Source organism: Talpa europaea (genome assembly GCF_964194135.1).
Source record: "Talpa europaea genome assembly, chromosome: 3".
Classification (NCBI taxonomy): Eukaryota; Metazoa; Chordata; class Mammalia; order Eulipotyphla; family Talpidae; genus Talpa; species Talpa europaea.
The window spans coordinates 6,568,505-6,586,601 of record NC_140069.1 but is presented as its reverse complement, the minus strand read 5'-3'; the positions used below and the strand labels follow the sequence as shown (position 1 = coordinate 6,586,601).

The 18,097-nt window shown below is 42.9% G+C and overlaps 1 protein-coding gene across 3 annotated transcripts in view; it reads right to left on the bottom strand.

Moving 5' to 3' along the window:
* Window positions 1-18,097, bottom strand: part of ADCY8 (adenylate cyclase 8) — a gene marked incomplete at both ends in the record, with an annotated part of 164,780 nt that overhangs the window by 126,223 nt on the left and 20,460 nt on the right. The gene's annotated exons all lie outside the window — the stretch shown is intronic.

The following is an 18,097-nucleotide window of genomic DNA, read 5'->3' as shown; positions in this document are numbered from 1 at the left end:
GTTGGAGGCAAAGAGGAAAGAATAAATAAATATTCCCAAGGCAAATCTTACAGCAGCAATCCAAATGCTGGGTTGCAGTGAACAGAACCTGGCCTTCATTTATAACTTAGATCAAATGTCATCCCTTTAACTCAACCAACTGAAAACTTCTTCCATCCCACATTTGGTTTTGAACCTGAACTGGAAGCCTGAAGTAAGGTGGGGGCTTCTCATTCTACCTCACTCCTCATTTCTACTCACATCTCTTCTCTTTGCTGGCTGGAGTTCTGGCCTTTGAAGGGCTGGGCAGGCTTCCCTGCATTCCTTTTCCCTGCATGCATCCATTTATCACAAGTTACACTTACACATTTATTTGCTTACTTGGTTGTTAAGAGGCCTGAGCGCTAGGTATTTGATGCAAAGATAAATGAATGGACCAATAACTTTTCTATGCAGCTCAGATCACCATTTACAAGACCTAGTGATGCTCTGAGCTTACTCACAATAGCAATGACAGCATAAAACACCAGTGAAGATGGTGGAAAATAATGATAACAAATGTGTGAAAGCTGGGGGAAAACTAAAGCACATGACTTTACAAAGGATAAAAGAAGGAAACATTTCCTGTAAAGGTGTGCTGCCTTCTGTTAACTATGTAAATATGACCCAGATTGCTTTACAGCTTTAATATTATTACAGTCAAGATCTCAAGGGGAATTTAGAAAGATGATTTAAAGGTGTATCTGAAAGGATTTATGAGTTAGTATGTCAAAGAAATTTTTACTAAAGCACTAAGAGGGGCACTTTTCCCAGGCAGAAGTTAATAGGTACCAGCATGGTACAATAACTAAAATTCTGCAAGGGTAGAGAAAACTCACAAATGCATGGAATAACTCTGAGTATACCTTCTAGCAACAGACAATGGAAAACATCACGAGTTTATAGGTGATATAAACAGCTCAATAATTCAGTGGGAAAATAATTGTCAGTAAGAGAATAACTGGTCAACTATGGGAAAAGAAATGGTGGGTGATCACCTGATACTTAAAGCTGAGATAAATGCCACTGGATTAAAGAATTGAATGTGGAAAGCAAAAGTACAAAAAGGGAAAAGAAAATGAAAGTGAATATTGCAGAAGTGTAAACAAAAATAAGCAGAAGTGTAAACAAAGCCTCAAAGATAACTGGGTTTTTATGTGAAATGTTGGTGTTATAGAGATCCTTAACTATATTTCTGGACAGTAAATTGGCCAACATGTTGCAGAATTTCACTCATTTCTTCTGTTGATCTTAGGGAAATTATCAGAAACAGTATCTGGAATTTCAATTAAGGAATATTCACTGAAGCTTTACTTATGAAAATAAATAAATGGTAGCTGAGTGTTTTTAACAGTAGGAGAAATCATTAAACTGTGGTGGGCATGTACAAGGGAACATGAAATTGGATTAAAACAGTTGATAATGAGCAAATTTATATGTTATATTAAGATGTAATACTTAAAACTGTATTATAACACAAACCTATAAATTCAATGTCATCTTAATGTTTAAAATAAAAAGGAGCACGTGTGTATACATATAAAAGGAAACAAACACATTTATTTGTATGTATATGTGCATGCATATGTATAAGTGTATATATGTGTACATTGAGACAAAAGAAGTAAATTCTTTAGACAAACCCATTTGTGAAGACAGTAAAAAATCATGATAAAAAGTCAAGATCTAGAGGAAGTACCCCAAATAGCTGAGTCTAGCATTGGGGGCTTCTTTCTTTGTAGGGACAATTAAAACACAAGCAGCAAACATGACCCTAAACCATGAAGGTGAGTCTTGTCTCCTGAATGCCCACAACTCTCCAGAACCTTCCTATCTGGTGGAGATAAAAGCCACAGCTCTGATTTGTCTTCAGAACCAGTGTTTCATCATGAAGTATGGACGAAGCACAGACTTAAAGTGGGACACTAAATCAGAGTGTGTAACTTACTTTTTTAAATTCATATTAAGTGCGGGGTATCTTCCTAGGTGATTTTCCTAAATGTTCTAACATAATCTCAGTGGAGGAGGAATTATTATTCATATGAGGAAGCTGATGTTCAGAGAGGTTAAGTAACTTGCTGAAGGTTAACCAGCCCTCCCAGTTATAGGGCAGGGATTTATACACAGGAAGTTTGACTTGGGAGAATCCAAGCAAGAGCTGGCCAGGACCTGGCAGAGATCTTTAAAAAAAAAAAAAAAAGATTTACTGATACAAGAACTGGGGTACAGGCCAGATGCGCAGGAGGGTGAGAGGATTCACCAGAGACAGAACAGGTACACTGACGAAATACACTGCTGAGGGGAGCAGCGGGCACTGCAGGAGAAGTCTGCTGCGCCATGTGGGATTCTTGCCGGCTGGCTGGCCGGGATGGAACCCGCACTGCAGAGGCTGTGGACAGCTTCACAGTGCGGTGCTCAACCACCTGCGCCACCAGGGAGGCCCAGAGATCTTTCATATTCAGAAGAAGTGGAACCCAATGAGGAGACAAAGACACAATTTAGTAAATAAGTACTAGACAAGGTATGAGGCAGGTTGGGTGTATATGAAAGATGTGGGTAAAGACCTTGTATTTTCAGGGGAATGAGCACAGCCTGAGTAGGCCTTGTGTCATACTCTAATAGATGGCTAGCATTTATTGAGCACTTAGTATGTACCAGGAATTCACTTATTATATTAATTCACAATATTATACGTTGTACTAATACAAATTATTATACGGTAATGTATTAATTCACAATAGCCCAATAAGTAGGTACTATTAAGATGGACATTGTATAGATGAGGGGGTTGAGCTCAGAGTTCAGTCATTAGTTTGAGATTAAAAAAAGGAGTTAGAGGGGCCTCCCCGGTGGTGCAGCGGTTGAGCGCTGGGTTGCGAAGCTGCCCACAGCCTCTGCAGCGCCAGTTCGATCCCCGGCTGCTCCCCGGCCACCAGAGGAGGGTCCCACATGGCGCGCAGACCTCTCCTGCCGCCCGCTGCTCCCCTCAGCAGTGTACTTTGGTCCTTCTGCCTGTTCTGCTCCCCGCTCTGGTGAATTCTCTCACCCTCCCGCGCTTCTGACTGTACCCAATGCTTGTATAAATAATAAATAAATAAATAAATTCAAATAAATAAATAAATAAATAAATAAAGGAGTTAGAATTGCCGCTTCCAGAGGGGGAGGGTAGAAGGTAAGAGAAAAGGGGAGAAGGACCCCAACAGACCTATGGTGGAGGATTAGGGTGTTTTGTGGTATCTGCGGCGTAGTAACATACATCTAAAGGGATCTAAGTCTGCTACCCTAAAACATGTACAATGTTGTAAACCAATGTTACCTCAATAAAAATAATACAATTAAAAAAATGGAATCAATGGTCGAGCAAGGATTTAAACCCTGGTTATTGGAGCCAGAACCTGAACTCAGAACTATTATGGCCTCCGACTTCTGCCCTACGCCCTCTGTTACTAACACAATGAGTGTGCACTCGGTCAATAAACGCAGACAGGACACAAGCATGACAGCCTCTGGGACTCGGGCTGGCTGAGGGGCAAGACCCTTGGGGGGAATGTGAGTGTCTCTGCCTATATGTGGTAAAACCAAGGCCCAAGGAAAAAGGTGCCCCCAAATAAATAATTTAGAAGAATCTGGAACCATGATTAATACTCTTCCACCCAAGCCTGTGTGCTTTGCAAGCTGGGGTGGGTTTTCATCAGTCTTTCTTGCAGTGGAGGAATGTGCCTGCATTTAGGCCTCTCTGCTTTGGAACTTACTCCTGTCCTCCTGGCGCTGGTGCCTGGACACTGGGCAGGGCAGGGGCTCAGAGGCAGGGGCACGGACTTAAGGGAGGAGGACATGATAGGAGAATACGATAATTTCAGCAACTCCCTGGGGTTGCTCAGTTTCCGGTCCTGACAAGTGAGGGGGGCAGCCGCCCACCAGGGGCCCTTGCAGCTGCTTGATGCTGTAACTGGAGCTGGGTCTGCGTCCCTCAGTTCATCACTCACTGGGACCACAAGCTAAGGCAGGTTGCTTCTGCCTCTTTGAACCTCAACTTTCTCGTCTGGAAACTGACAACAAACTTGCCTCATGTGATATAAATTGGAATACACACACACACACACACAATTATAAATTTAAATGTACATATAAGAATGTGCCGACCGGTTAAAGAAGTCCAATTAATTTTGGATATAGATTTAAATAGGAGACTATCTTCCTACCCCCCACCCCCCGCCGCCATATCTAATCTCTGGTATGATAATATTTTTAAATTTCTGAATAAATGGCGCATTAGGCACGTTCTTCTTCCAGGTTAATAATATCCCAGAGGTCCATGAAGTATTAAAGTCCTTCATTTATGCCACCTTACGAAGAATGTTTATGTGCACTGTTTACTATGCAAGAATGGTAGTGAAGTAGGGATTAGGGAGATAACTCTGGAATCGGACTGAGTGGACCTTACATCCCGGCTCCACCATTTCCCCACGGGTGACTGGGCAGACACTGAGGTGCAGACACCTCAGACACCTCAGCTTGGTAAGCTGTTCCAGGTAGAGCTCAGCAGTGCAGCCCAGCGGGTAAGGACCTAGGTGCCCAGTAATGCCACTAGGTTGTTATAGGAACTTATTCCAGGTTGCTAATTTTTCTGGCCCTCAACTTTCCTTGTCTGAAAAATGGGAACAGCTTCCTCAGCACGCTGTTGGGTACCTGATGAAGCAATTAGTGGAAGGCGTGTCACACACCATCACTCAGTGTATACAGATGGTGGTCATGGTTATGGTCATCATTATTGCTTTTATCTCTCATGTCACAAGAGTAAACAAGTGAGCCACGTGGACAGGCTCATGTTTTAAAAGATCGTGTGTGGTATGGATTGAGGAATGTCACCCCCTAGGATGAAGGATTCAGTGAAGATGAGGATGGATGAAAGTGATGAAGAGGGTCCATAGGCGTGGTGAAGCCAAATGGAGCAACAAAATGATCCCACCCACATTCTCTGGCCGGGTCACGGCTCCTCACAGCTGCTGGCTCTGACCACGCTTCCTGCCTGCCCTTTATAAATAGCACAGAGCAAATTGGAAAAAGAAAATATAAATAGTACACAGTGAAGCTTATAAAGTCACAACAATAAAGGAGTAAACCTAAGTGTACATCTAAGGACAAGGTAAACAGCCAGGCGTCCTGAACTCAGCTGGCATCCAATCAAAAGGAAAACTGAATGATGAAAAACTTGCAGAAGAAACCTGAGTTCAGGGACTGATATTCTGCATATCAACATAACAAGGGGCAAAATGAGAATTCTGAGAAATAGTATTTAAAGAGTAAGAGAACAGGGACATAATATTTTTAAAAATGGATTTAAAAAATGCTGACATTAAGGAGGAAGTGAAAATGTTAAAGGCTAAAAATAGGAAGGACTGGAGGTGAAGAAAAAGAAAAGACGTGATTAAACCTTTAAAAATAGACTAGGTAAAAAAAAACAAAGTTAAAAAATTTTTTAAATATGAGAAATATAAAAGACAAAGTTTTAAAGACATAGTGTGCTCATTCAAAGCAGGTTGGCATTAGCATATTTATAATGGCTAGTCCTCTGTATTCAGAGAGACAGAGAAAATAAGCAGCCACAGTTGTTCCAAGAGTATTTTCCAGCCTGAGATAACTCTACTGCTTAGAATCTCCTTCAGCCTCTCTAAGGAGAATGTCTGCTCACACTTCTTTGTGTGCTGGATGCTGTGCTTTGGCCTTTGCACACACACCCCTGCTATTTCAGGCCAGGGGTTGATATCCAAGATCTACAAAGAACTACAACTCAACAAAAAGAAAACAAATTACTCAAAAAATGGCAGATGAGTGAAATAGGCACTTCTCCAAAGAAGATATATATAAATTTCCAACAGGTACGTAAAAAAAAATGCTCACCACCACTTATTAGGGAAATCCAAATCAAAACCATAAGAAGATAGCAATTCATGACTGGGACAATGGCTCATAACAAAAAAAAAAAATCCAGATACAACAAGTGCTGGTGAGGATGTGGAGGGCAAGGATCTCTTACACGGTCGGTGGGAACACAGCCTGGCCCAGCCCCTCATGAAAACATTATAGAATTTTCTCAAAAAGTTAAAAATGGATCTACCTTATCGCTTAGAAATTCCATTAAGTTATCTCCCAAAGAATACAAAACCCTAAATCTAAAGAAAATTTGCACTCCTATGGACATCGCAGTACTATTGACAACAGCCAACCTATAGAAACCACCTAAGTGCCCCAAAGAGAGGAGTGGATTAGGAAGATGGAGATATAGATGAGCAAAATGGAATACTACTTGGTTGTCAAAAGAGTAATTTTTGCTATTTGTACAACATGGATGGACCTGGACTAGATGATGCTAAGCGGAATGTCAGTAGGAGAAAGACAAATACTGAGCAGTGTAACTTCCATGTGGAACATAGAGGGACAAAACAGAGGATCAGAGAAAGCCAAACTAACAACAAACCCTAGAAATCTGACAGTAGAACTGACATTAGTAGAGGGGAAGAGGAGAGAGGGACAGGAGGAGAGGGAGGGAGAAGAATAACGCTGGGAGGGAGCATAGTGGACTCTGATGGAGGATTACGGGTGCTTTGGTGGTGGGTGTGGTGTAGTAACAACACCCAAAGGAGGGGACCCTACACCTCTCAAGAGCAAACAACAGTGTAAACCCCAATGTTATCTCCATAAGGAAAAAACCAAACCATGGCAGGATTTCAGAGTGCAGCTTTTCCCATCTGTGCATGGAACCCAAAGTCTTGGGAAGTTCCAGTTTTCATATGTTTATAATTACTGGTGGCTTAGTGAACAGACCATTTGGGGGAGGGGTGGGTTGGAAATGGTGGCCAAAACTGCAAAAAAGGGAAGGAGCTTCAGAAAACACAGAGACTACTGTTCTCTCACCAATCCTGTTCAGAGCTCCATGAGAAATGTCAGAACTCTCTTCCAGAGGATCTGTGATAACGTCCCCAGAGAGCTGGGTGATAACAAGGGCAGGTGGCAACCATCTCACAGGTGTTATGTTCAAATAGAAGATTTTTATCTTTCTGATGATACTGTGGGTTTTTTTTTTTAAAGATTTATTTTATTTATATAAGAACCGGGGTACAGGCCAGATGCATGGGAGGGTGAGAGGATTCACCAGAGACAGCGTGGGGAACAGAACAGGCAGACTGATGAAATACACTTCTGAGGGGAGCAGCGGGCGAGACAGGAGAGGTCTGCTCACCATGTGGGTTACTCCGAGGCTAGCGGGGATCGAACCAGCACTGCAAAGGCTGCGGACAGCTTCACAGCGCTGTACTCAACCGCCTGCGCCACCAGGGAGGCCCGATACTGTGGTTTTAAAATCATTCATGACTTCTTAGAGCAGGTATATAAGATTCCTAGGTGATTAGGAAAAAGGTATCACATCCAATACAGATAAGAACAAACATAAAGAGACTTCTGCAAACAGTAGGCACACAATAGAGAATGACTAGAGGAGAAAAACACGAGCTATTTCATGCATAAATATCATCATTGAATCAATTGTTTGACTTAATTCTTTTTCTACAAAGAATGCATATTACTGAATTAACTTGTCATGAATATTAATGATTCAGAGAGGGAGTCAGAGGCTTGTCTACACTGAGTCAGGGTCACATCCATGGTTTGAGCATAAAAACCCACAAGTTCTAGATGTTCCAGCCCCTCAACACTATTCCTAAAAGACGTGGTTCTCTTTGGGGGAGCTTTTGCTCCTTAAGAGACATTTGGCAATGTCTGGAGACACTGTTGTCACATATGGAGGGGACGCTTCTGGCATTTTGCAAGAGACCAGTGATGTCGCCTATCATTCCACCGCGCCTGGGGCAGCCTCCCTCCCCCCATAGAGAACTACTGAGGCTGAGAAACCCTCTCCTGGCGTTGAACAGTCTCCAGCACCTAGAAGATGCTGTGAGTTGCTGCTAGGTAAATGAAAGAGGGTAGCTTCACTTTTAAAAACTTACAAAGGTTGCAAACTCTAGCAATTCTTTTTCAGATATTTCTAACCTTGATATATAGACATGTTTCCTTGAGTGAAATATGACTTGACAGCTATCCACTGAGCAGCTCGCTGGGGGTACAAAGACTATCATGGAGCTCAGGCGTGGGGCTCAGAGACACAATTAGACATGCGATCTTCAGGTGACTTGAGTTAGGATATGACACAATTGATGCCTGTCTTGCAAACAGCTAACCTTGCTAATTAATTAACAGCATTGAGCACCTGCTGTGTCATAGGTATTGCTTTATATGTTATATCTACATCAACCCATTAATTTTCACAATAAGCCAATGAACTGGGTGCTACTGTTATTATTATTATTATTATTTTTTAAAGATTTATTTATTTATTTATACAAGCACTGGGTACAGTCAGAAGCGTGGGAGGGTGAGAGAATTCACCAGACCCAGAGCGGGGAGCAGAGCAGGCAGAAGGACCGAAGTACACTGCTGAGGGGAGCAGCGGGCGGCAGGAGAGGTCTGCGCGCCATGCGGGACCCTCCTCCGGTGGCCGGGGAGCAGCCGGGGATCGAACTGGCGCTGCAGAGGCTGCGGGCAGCTTCACAACCCAGCGCTCAACCGCTGCGCCACCGGGGAGGTCCTACTGTTATTATTATTAAGGTGACTATTTATTTTATTATTCAAACAACGTTTTGATGGTGACATAGATCTCTCAATAATTCTTCTAAGACCAGAAGCATGAGCCCCAATTGCTCCAGGAAAGCAAAGATCTGTGGTTGCTCTGATCCTCACTGTACAAGACAGGAAACTGAGGCAAGGAAGGTCAAATACTTTGTCTATTCAGGTCAACCCTTGGTATGATGCAGGGCCAGGCATGGAATCCAGCTAGCCATGCTGGAAGGCCACCTCTGGAAGAATTAACAACTCCATGGTATAAAGACAGTCCATTGCAGTAGGGTCTAATTAAAAGGAGGGGGTTTGGGATGGCTTCTTCGAGGAGGTGACATTAAACCAAAGATTGAGTAATAGCAGCAGACAAGAAAAGAAATGAGGAAAGGGGTTAGAGGCACAGTACATGCAGGGGACCGGAGGCAAGAGAAAGCAGGAACATTTGGTAAACTGTAAAATGCCCAGCATTGCTGGAAAGTGGGATGGTAAAGGCTGGAGTGGCCAGATATGGGTGTGGAGAGGAAGACGTTTGCTACATGCAAAGTGTGTCACATAAAAGTGCCATTATTGGGCCTCCCCGGTGGCGCAGCGGTTGAGCGCTGGGTTGTGAAGCTGCCCACAGCCTCTGCAGCGCCTGTTTGATTCCTGGCCACCCAGCGAGGGTCCCACAAGGCGCGCAGACCTCTCCTGCCGCCCGCTGCTCTCCTCAGCAGTGTACTTCATTAGTCTGCCTGCTCTGCTCTCCGCTCTGACTCTGGTGAATTCTCTCACCCTCCCGCGCTTCTGACTGTACCCAGTGCTTGTATAAATAAATAAATAAATCTTTAAAATTAAAAAGGTGCCATTATCTCACTAAACCCTCATGTCAGTCATGCAAAGTAAGATTTTGGCCATTTTATATGAACAATTAAACAGTCTTCACTCCCCTAATTTGTCCTTAAATCTGAGAATATGTTTGATATCAAAATCCATTCCACATCACTGCATTTGATCCTTAACTGCAGAATATTTGGATCTCCTTATTTTAAGACTCACAAACACCCCCTTCAACACTCCACATACAGGTGGCATTCTCAAGGAATTCTTTTTTTTTTTTTTTTTAAATACTTTTATGCCTCTTTTCTTCCTTTTATAGTTACAGTTTGATTTATAGAAACAACACATGATAATTTCTATGCCTTTCCCTACCAACATCCCAATCCCTAACCCAAACAATTAACAGTTTATTTGTCTGATTTAATCCTTCTGTTTTACATAAATTCATCTTTGAAAGTTTCCTAGGTAATTTTTAAAACATTTGGACTCAGAGTTCTTTCATATTTTTTTTTTTTTTTTAGTTCCAGTATTATTTTATTTTATTTTATTTTTTTTTTAAATAAATTTTATTGTTATATTCCCCATACAATTGCAGCCCCCCCATTCTGACCCCAATCCCTCCCCTCCCGCCCCCCTAAAAGTGTCTCTGGTTCATAGTTTTTTGTTGATTTTGATTTTCACTATCTTATAGTTATTCATTTTCCTGGTCCCTTATTTAAGTTTTCTAGATTCCTGCTATGAGTGAGACCATCCGGTATTTTTCTTTTTCTTTTTGGCTTATTTCGCTGAGCATGATCCCTTCCAGCGCCATCCATGTTGCTGCAAATGGCATGTGTTTATCTTTTTTGAATGCTGAGTAATATTCCATGGTATATATGTACCACATCTTCTTGATCCAGTCATCTATTTTTGGGCATTTGGGTTGTTTCCAAAGCTTAGCTATTGTAAACAGTGCTGCTATAAACATAGGGGTGCAGGTGTTCTTTGGAATTGATGTTTCTGTGTCCTTTGGGTAAATACCTAGGAGTGGAATTGCTGGATCATATGGAAGCTCTATGTTTAGTAGGTCCAGAAATCTCCACACAGCTTTCCACAGTGGTTGGACCAGTTTGCACTCCCACCAACAGTGCAGCAGAGTTCCTTTTTCTCCACACCCTCGCCAACATTTGTTGTTGCTAGTTTTTTTAATATGTGCCATTCTCACTGGTGTAAGATGGTATCTCATGGTAGTTTTGATTTGCATTTCCCTGATGACAAGTGATGTTGAACATTTTTTCATATGCCTGTTGGCCATTTGCATTTCCTCTTCAGAGAAGTTTCTTTTAAGCTCTTCTGCCCATTTTTTGACTGGATTATTTTCTTTGTTGTTGTTGAGTCTCATCAGCTCTTTGCAGATTTTTGTGATCAGTCCTTTATCATTAGTGTTGGGTGCAAAAATGTTCTCCCAGTTGGTGGGGTTTCTCTTTGTTTTTGTTATTGTCTCTTTTGCTGTGCAAAAGCTCTTTAATTTGATGTAGTCCCAGCTGTTTATCTTTGCCTTCACTATCACTGCTTTGGGTGATGTGTCTGTAAAGATGTCTTTGATGTGCAAATCACGTAGTGTTTCGCCTATATTTCCTTCTATATATTTTATGGTTTCAGGTCTTATGTCTAGTTCTTTAATCCATTTTGAGTTGATTTTTGTGAATGGTGTGAGGTGGTGGTCAAGCTTCATTCTTTTGCATGTAGCGACCCAGTTTTCCCAGCACCATTTATTGAACAAACTTTCTTTGCTCCAATGCATATTCTTTGCTCCTTTGTCAAAGATTAGTTGACCATAAATCTGTGGGTTTATTTCTGGATTTTCTATTCGATTCCATTGGTCTGTATGTCTGTTCTTGTTCTAATACCATGCAGTTTTGATGATTATGGCTTTGTAGTATAGTTTGAAGTCTGGGCGTCTGATGCCTCCATTCCCTTCTTTTTTTTTCAGGAGAGCTTCTCAAGGAATTCTTATTAGCATCCAGGTTAGTGAGTTTCATTTTAGGAGGAGATGTTTCTTCCAGGTATTTGGCCACACATGTCAACTCAACTGTGACTTTGCAAGGAAATCCAAGAGGTGGGTCAGGGAAGCATGTCAAACGTGTAAACCTTCCAAATTGCGGGAAGGTTCTCTGATGCCGAGTTCTACAAGGTGCAAATTATAACACAGTGACATCTTCCTATGTATGCATTTTGTTTGTATATATTTTAATTACAGTTGGGGGCGAGAAAGATGGGGAGAGAGAGAGGACCACGTGACAAAGGAGGGGAAGAAGAAAAGGCATGAAGGAAGAAGAGATAAGCACCCAATTATCTGAACAATGCTGTTCACTCAGGATGTTCAGGAGCCGGAATGAAGATTGGAATCTGCTGCCTGTCCCAGGCCCATGGCCTCCAGCAGTACTGAGTGTGCCACTAGGATTAAAGATAAGTCTTTTTCCTACAACCTGGTCCTGCCACACAAGCCAATTCATCCCTCTGCCACCATACTGGAGGAAACCCCAGCTGTGCTGTATTCTTGAAATATGATATATTCACGAGCTGACTTCTTTTGATATTTAAGGGATTTGTTTTTATAACATGATTTTTGATTCAGTTGGAGCTTTAGAACCTAACCGCAGTGTAAGTAGCCACACGTGCTATTCCGAGCTGTGTAACAGAAAATGGAGACGTGCGCCCAGGAAACAGGCACTGGAAAACCCATTCGATGCTCACCATCCCAGCCAACGGAATTCGTAATAGTAGATGCATAATAAATGTTTACTAGATAAAGAAATGAATGAATGAAAAAAGGCTCTTCGTGTGGGCATGGGGCATTCTGCAACACTGCATTGGAAATAAAACCTATAAATATTCACAGGCGGGCAAATGAGATATGTTTGGAAAACCAAAGTGGACACTAATTCAATTCTCTTCCCTCTTTATCTAGAGCCTGTCAGCCATTGCATCTAAAGTAGTTTATGGAGGAGGCTAGAGGGAGGCAAAGGGTCTGATGGGGCCTGTGAGACTGAAGTCAGTCTTTCCCCTGCTGGACAAACCCTCCTGGCCAGGTCACTGGCAGGTCACTGATGAAACAGTCGTTTTTTTGCCAAAGTCTCAGTTCCTGACACACAGGGCCTGCAAGAGCAGGGAGTCAGCCTTAGCTACCTTCTTCTTCCAGGGTTAGCTTTACTAATATAAAAATAGAGGTGACCAGGGTCTCCCTGGTGGCTCAAGGGGTTAAGAACCACACTATGAAGAAATCCACAGCCTCTGAAGCATGAGTTCGATCCCCGGCTGGCCAGAGAGAAACCCACATGGCGCAGCAGACCTCTCCTGTCTCACCTGCTGCTCCCCTCAACAGTGTATTTCAGTCTGCCTGTTCTGTTCCCTGCTTTGTCTCTGGTGAATCCTCTCACCCCCCTGCATCCTGGCCTGTACCCCAGCTCTTGTATTGCATAAATAAATAAATCTTTAAAAAAATAGACATGACCAAAGGAGTTGGGGGTAGTCCTACCCTAGTTTTGGGATTGGGGTGTGCAGGAAAGGTTGGCTGGGGAGAAGCTGCAGCTATCTCCAGCAGCTTCCTGGTGGACCAAGGACATCCTTTACAACAGAGGAAGAGTAGGCTGGGCATGAGACTGCAGCATCCAGTGGCAGTGGGCATTTCCTTATTCCTGGAAGCTGATACTACCAGAGAATGAGAAGGCATCCTGGAGGCATCCTATAATCAATACTCTCCAAGGATGGCATGCCACCCTTGGGGCTATAGTGGACAATTTTAATCCAGGCCTCTGTGGGGTACAGTGCCCAGTTGTAGAATGCATGAGAGTGGCAAACCAGGGGTGGATGTAGGAGTGACCCTACTTATCATCACTCCTGGTAGCCCAGGAGAACCAGAAGCCCTGGGCTCTGCAGTGGTAGAGTTCTAGCTATTCAAGGGCTGAATACTTTCACCAGGTGACACAGCAAGTGCCCTGCTGAAACTGTAAAATAGGGTTTTCACATGAGTGTCTCTTCATGCCAAGAGACCAGTAGAAAAGAAGAGTCACCATCTGGCCAGGCTTATGCCCCTGGCCTGAGAAATGCATGGCCACCAGAAGCTAGGGCCTCTGAAGAATCCTGTCATACCATCTGGTCAGACACTAAGACTAAGACAAGTGCAGGCTGAGGGTGAGGGGAATTTAGAATTCTTTAGAGCTGTAGGAGGAGAACATGTGTATCAGTGGGGGACCAAGACCAGCTGCAGCAATGGGAGCTATAATTTGTTATTAACTGTCTCATTCTAAGCTTCCACAAAGAAGAGTAGACCACTGGGATCATAGAAGAACTACTCAAAACTCATGTGAAATAAGTTCTAGTGGGCTCAAGGGGTGGACTGTAGTGGAGAAAGTGATGAGCCACTAGATCTCACTTTGGGATGACATATAGAGAACAATCTTCGGGTGGCTGTCAGACCACAGGCCTCAGCTTTTGGCCTTCTTTGAGGATATCCTTGCTAAAGACGGCCTGCTCACCCAAGCTCATGGCCCCAAACTGATAATCACAGACGTGTAAATGCTGGTAACTTCAACTTCAGAAAGACCATCCCAGCTTCAGAGCTCCCCAGGGGACTTAAGTCTCATTGAAACTGTATCATTACTCAACTTGTTCCTTGCTATGTCTGCTTTTGTCTCTTCCATTCCATGGGAGCTGATTTCAAAATCACCTTCCCCAATAAACTCCTTACACACTGATCTGCCTCTGAGAGTCTGATTCTTAGAAGACTGAGCCTCTATCAAGCAGACATTGTTTATTACCCTTACTAATGTAGTCAGCCTCCAATATTTGTTGAATGAATAAATTTGCTGAATTAACAATTTGATTCATTAATTCATGCAGGTCATTTATATATATATATATATATATATATAGAGAGAGAGAGAGAGAGAGAGAGATGATGATGATGACTATTACACAGGTGGTGTCCTTTTTCTAGTCTATATTTTTTTTAAGATTTTTTATTTATTTATGCATTCAAAAGTTGGGGTACAGGCCAGAGATGTGGGGGGTGAGAGGATCCACCAGAGACAGAGTGGGGAGCATAACAGTCAGACTGACTGAAATACACTGCTGAGGGGAGCAGCGGGCAAGAGAGGAGAGGTCTGCTGTGCCATGTGGGTTGCTCCCTGGCCGGCCGGGATGGAACTCATGCTGCAGAGGCTGCAGATTGCTTCATAGTGTGGCGTTTAACCCCTTGCACCACCAGGGAGGCCCCCTTTTTCTAGTCTACTTGTAATTATCTACTGAGCCTAAGTATGACCTAGTATGACCCAGGTGCTTTCATATTCTACTGGCAAATGAGACAGTTAAGGTATCTTCCCTAGGTGGGGAATCTTAATTTAGATGAAGAAGTTCAGACCTCTCTGGGGTCAAAATATTTAAACTAAGCCTGAATAATGAAGAGTCAGTAAAAAAATTAAAAAATAAAAGGGAGCAGGGCAATAATTATTGAAGGAAGAAGAAAAGCGGAGGCGGTGACCCCACAGTGATAGGGAGGAGGGAAGGGAAACGGAAAGAGAGCCCTTGTTTAAGTCCTAACCTTCTTGCAGCCTGAGGTTCTTAGCAAAAACCACTACAGAGTTCCAAATTAAACACTTTTTCTTTTTTTTTTTTTTTTTTACCAATATATCTCTGGCCCCAGGCTCCTTCCTTTCAGGGATTTGCACAAACCAGAATTACCTTTTCCTCGCCAGCTTCCCCACCACCTCCTCCTTCTGGCGACACAGCAGATGGTGGTGTCAAGGAGGTGGTGGCAGTAGTTCCAAGGGAAGTTCTTGGTGTGAGCATGAAGGAATGTGTCTCGTAATGTGATGGTTACTATGGCAATTTTTATTGGGTAATTGGGTTTGAAGAAACATTTTGATTCATCATTAGCTACAGAGCTTAAAATAGTGCCTTCCCAGTGCCTTGTTTTCCCTTAAATCGCATCTGTTGTTCAGGGTTGAAAAGGTACAGTTTGCACCAGAAACTGGGGCATTTTCCTAAGTCACCTACGTCTTGATTTGACTTCGTCAAAGGAGCCCATGTTATCTTCTGCTTTACTTTACGAGGAAAAAAAAGGGTCTTTATTTTACAGAGAAATATCACGTTGATCTACAATGAAAAAATAATCTGTTTGGTTCGAAGTGAGCAGTTCAATTTACAGAGGTGACTTTTCATGGAATAGCTTTGCACAGTGTCTCAGCTGTACCATTTTATAGGGTGGGGGGACAAAGTGGTCCCCTGGTATGCCTTTTCTGTGATGAATACAGTGGTTTAAAATGACCATCAAAGGCCAGACATAGGTCACCATCTGCCATAGGGGACAACCATTAGCAAATCCATGAACAAGGGTTTAGCAATCTTTGCTTTTTAAAACTTACTCATTTAATGTTTGAATCAAATAAAATGTTCTTCCAAAACTTAACTATGAGGCAGTTATGTGTAAGTACAACGTGTTTGGGCCTATAATGCTGAGCTATATACCTTGACACACATTAGGTAGTAAAAATATAAAGGAAGCCAGGAAGATAAAATATCTTCAGCCTGGGTGACTCATACCTAACACCATCCTGTTTGCAATTTTTTTCCCCCAAATATATTCTCTTCTACATTTGAATCCTCATTCTGCCTCTTACAGCTCAGCCTATTTGACCAATTTAAGAAAGAGGCATAATTAAACTTCCAGGATTGCCAAAGAATAAAAGGAGGTCACATGGAAAGGCCCCAGCAGGGTCACCTGGGAGTACTGAGGTCTGATTCTGGGCTTTGAATCCTGCCTTTTACTAGATGTGGGAAGATGAAACATTTACTCTCCGACCTCTCTAAGTCCCCTGCTCCCCATAGGTAAAGTGGGTATAACCACTGTGCCCATTTCATGGGGGGCCGTGATGGAGGAAGGTAATGACCTATAGGTAGAGGCTGAGCGTGCAATGCCTGTTAACTCTTATCTCAACAGTAACTCTTGCCCTTTCTCATCTAAACTGCCTGTCCCTTTAATGAGGGATTATGTGTCCCACTTAATTATCTTGGATCGCATAACTATTGTGGCAATGTCATTTGTTTTGCAAACTGGGACACTTTTGAGAGTGAAAGGAAATAGACAGGATCTGGAGTGTTCTGGACACACCAGGATGTCGGGACATCTTCCCCTTGGCACGTCCCGCTGGCGAGGCGGATGCCAACTGTCTTCAATCTCTATTCCTGAGCAATTGCTTCAAGAACAGCCACTTGACTCAGTAATCCTGGGCACGGCTCTAGGTTCTGTGGATGTGGCCAACAGAATAGATTACATCCCTCTCCTGTCCTTCAGGGACACAGACAATAAGCAAAGAGATGCACGTTTCCTGTACATTGGTGAAAAGTGATGGGGAGAGTGAAATAAAGCTGATTGCGTGGAGAAAGGAATGACAGAAGAAGGGAATTCCTATTTTATATCTGGTCAGGAAAAGTACCTTTGACTAGATTATATTTGAGCTGAGACCTAAACAAGGTGTCAAACCAAGCAGGTATCCGAAGGAGTGACGCGAGGTCCATAGTCCACTATCAACAACTATTCATCGTAATTATCCTGATAAGCCAAAAAGGTAAAAGAGGTAAGCCATAAACCTTTTGATTTTCCAGAGGCTCTAAAAACTCATGTTAGATATGCTTATTGGCTTCCCTATAATTTTTGTTATTTGATTTTTAAACAATTCGTAAGAGATTTAGCCATTATAAAAATTACAATCATAAACAGAATGGCTTGATCTACTAAGTTTCTCCTAATGCCTGGTACTTTATGAAAATATCTTATTCCGTATAGTAGCAGGTCAGTATGGGGGTGATCACACCGACTTTTCAGGTGAGAAACCTGAGGCTCAGAGGTGAATAAACATGTGAGGCTGTTGGCGAGGTCAGGGGGTGGGGAGGCTGGACATGAAGTGGGGTCCAGGTCTGCTGAGTGCAAACGCCAGACCCTCCAGCTCTTGGTCCTAACGCCTAGTAAGAAGCCCGTGTCCATCTGAGATGCACAGCAGACATCAAGGCCTATGTAGTTATTAGGGGTACAGTCACCTGTTCAACAAACATCCTCCCAATGTGTCAGGCACCATTTCTATCTTTGCATCTACCTTCCCGGCAGAGGCAAATAATGTAACTAAGCACATCATGTGGAGTGGTAGAAAGGTAAAATGATTTAAAAAAAATATATAGTAGGTAGAGCGGTTTCACATTCAAATACATACGTCAGGGTAGATGCTGTCACTGAAAGGGTGGCTTTAAAAATTGCTTTACATAAACAATTTTGTTTGGTTTTAAAGTCCTATGTGTCATATGTTTCAAGTGTATGCACTATATTTTGACATCAGTATTAGACCATATCATGACCATCATCAAAAGTCTAGTTTCGGGCCTCCCCAGCGGCACAGCGGCTGAGCGCTGGGTTGCGAAGTTGCCCGCAGTCTCTGCAGTGCCGGTTCGATCCCCAGCTGCCGGGTGAGGGTCCCACATGGCGCGCAGACCTCTCCTGCCGCCCGCTGCTCCCCTCAGCAGTGTACTTCGTCACTCTGCCTGTTCTACTCTCCGCTCTGGC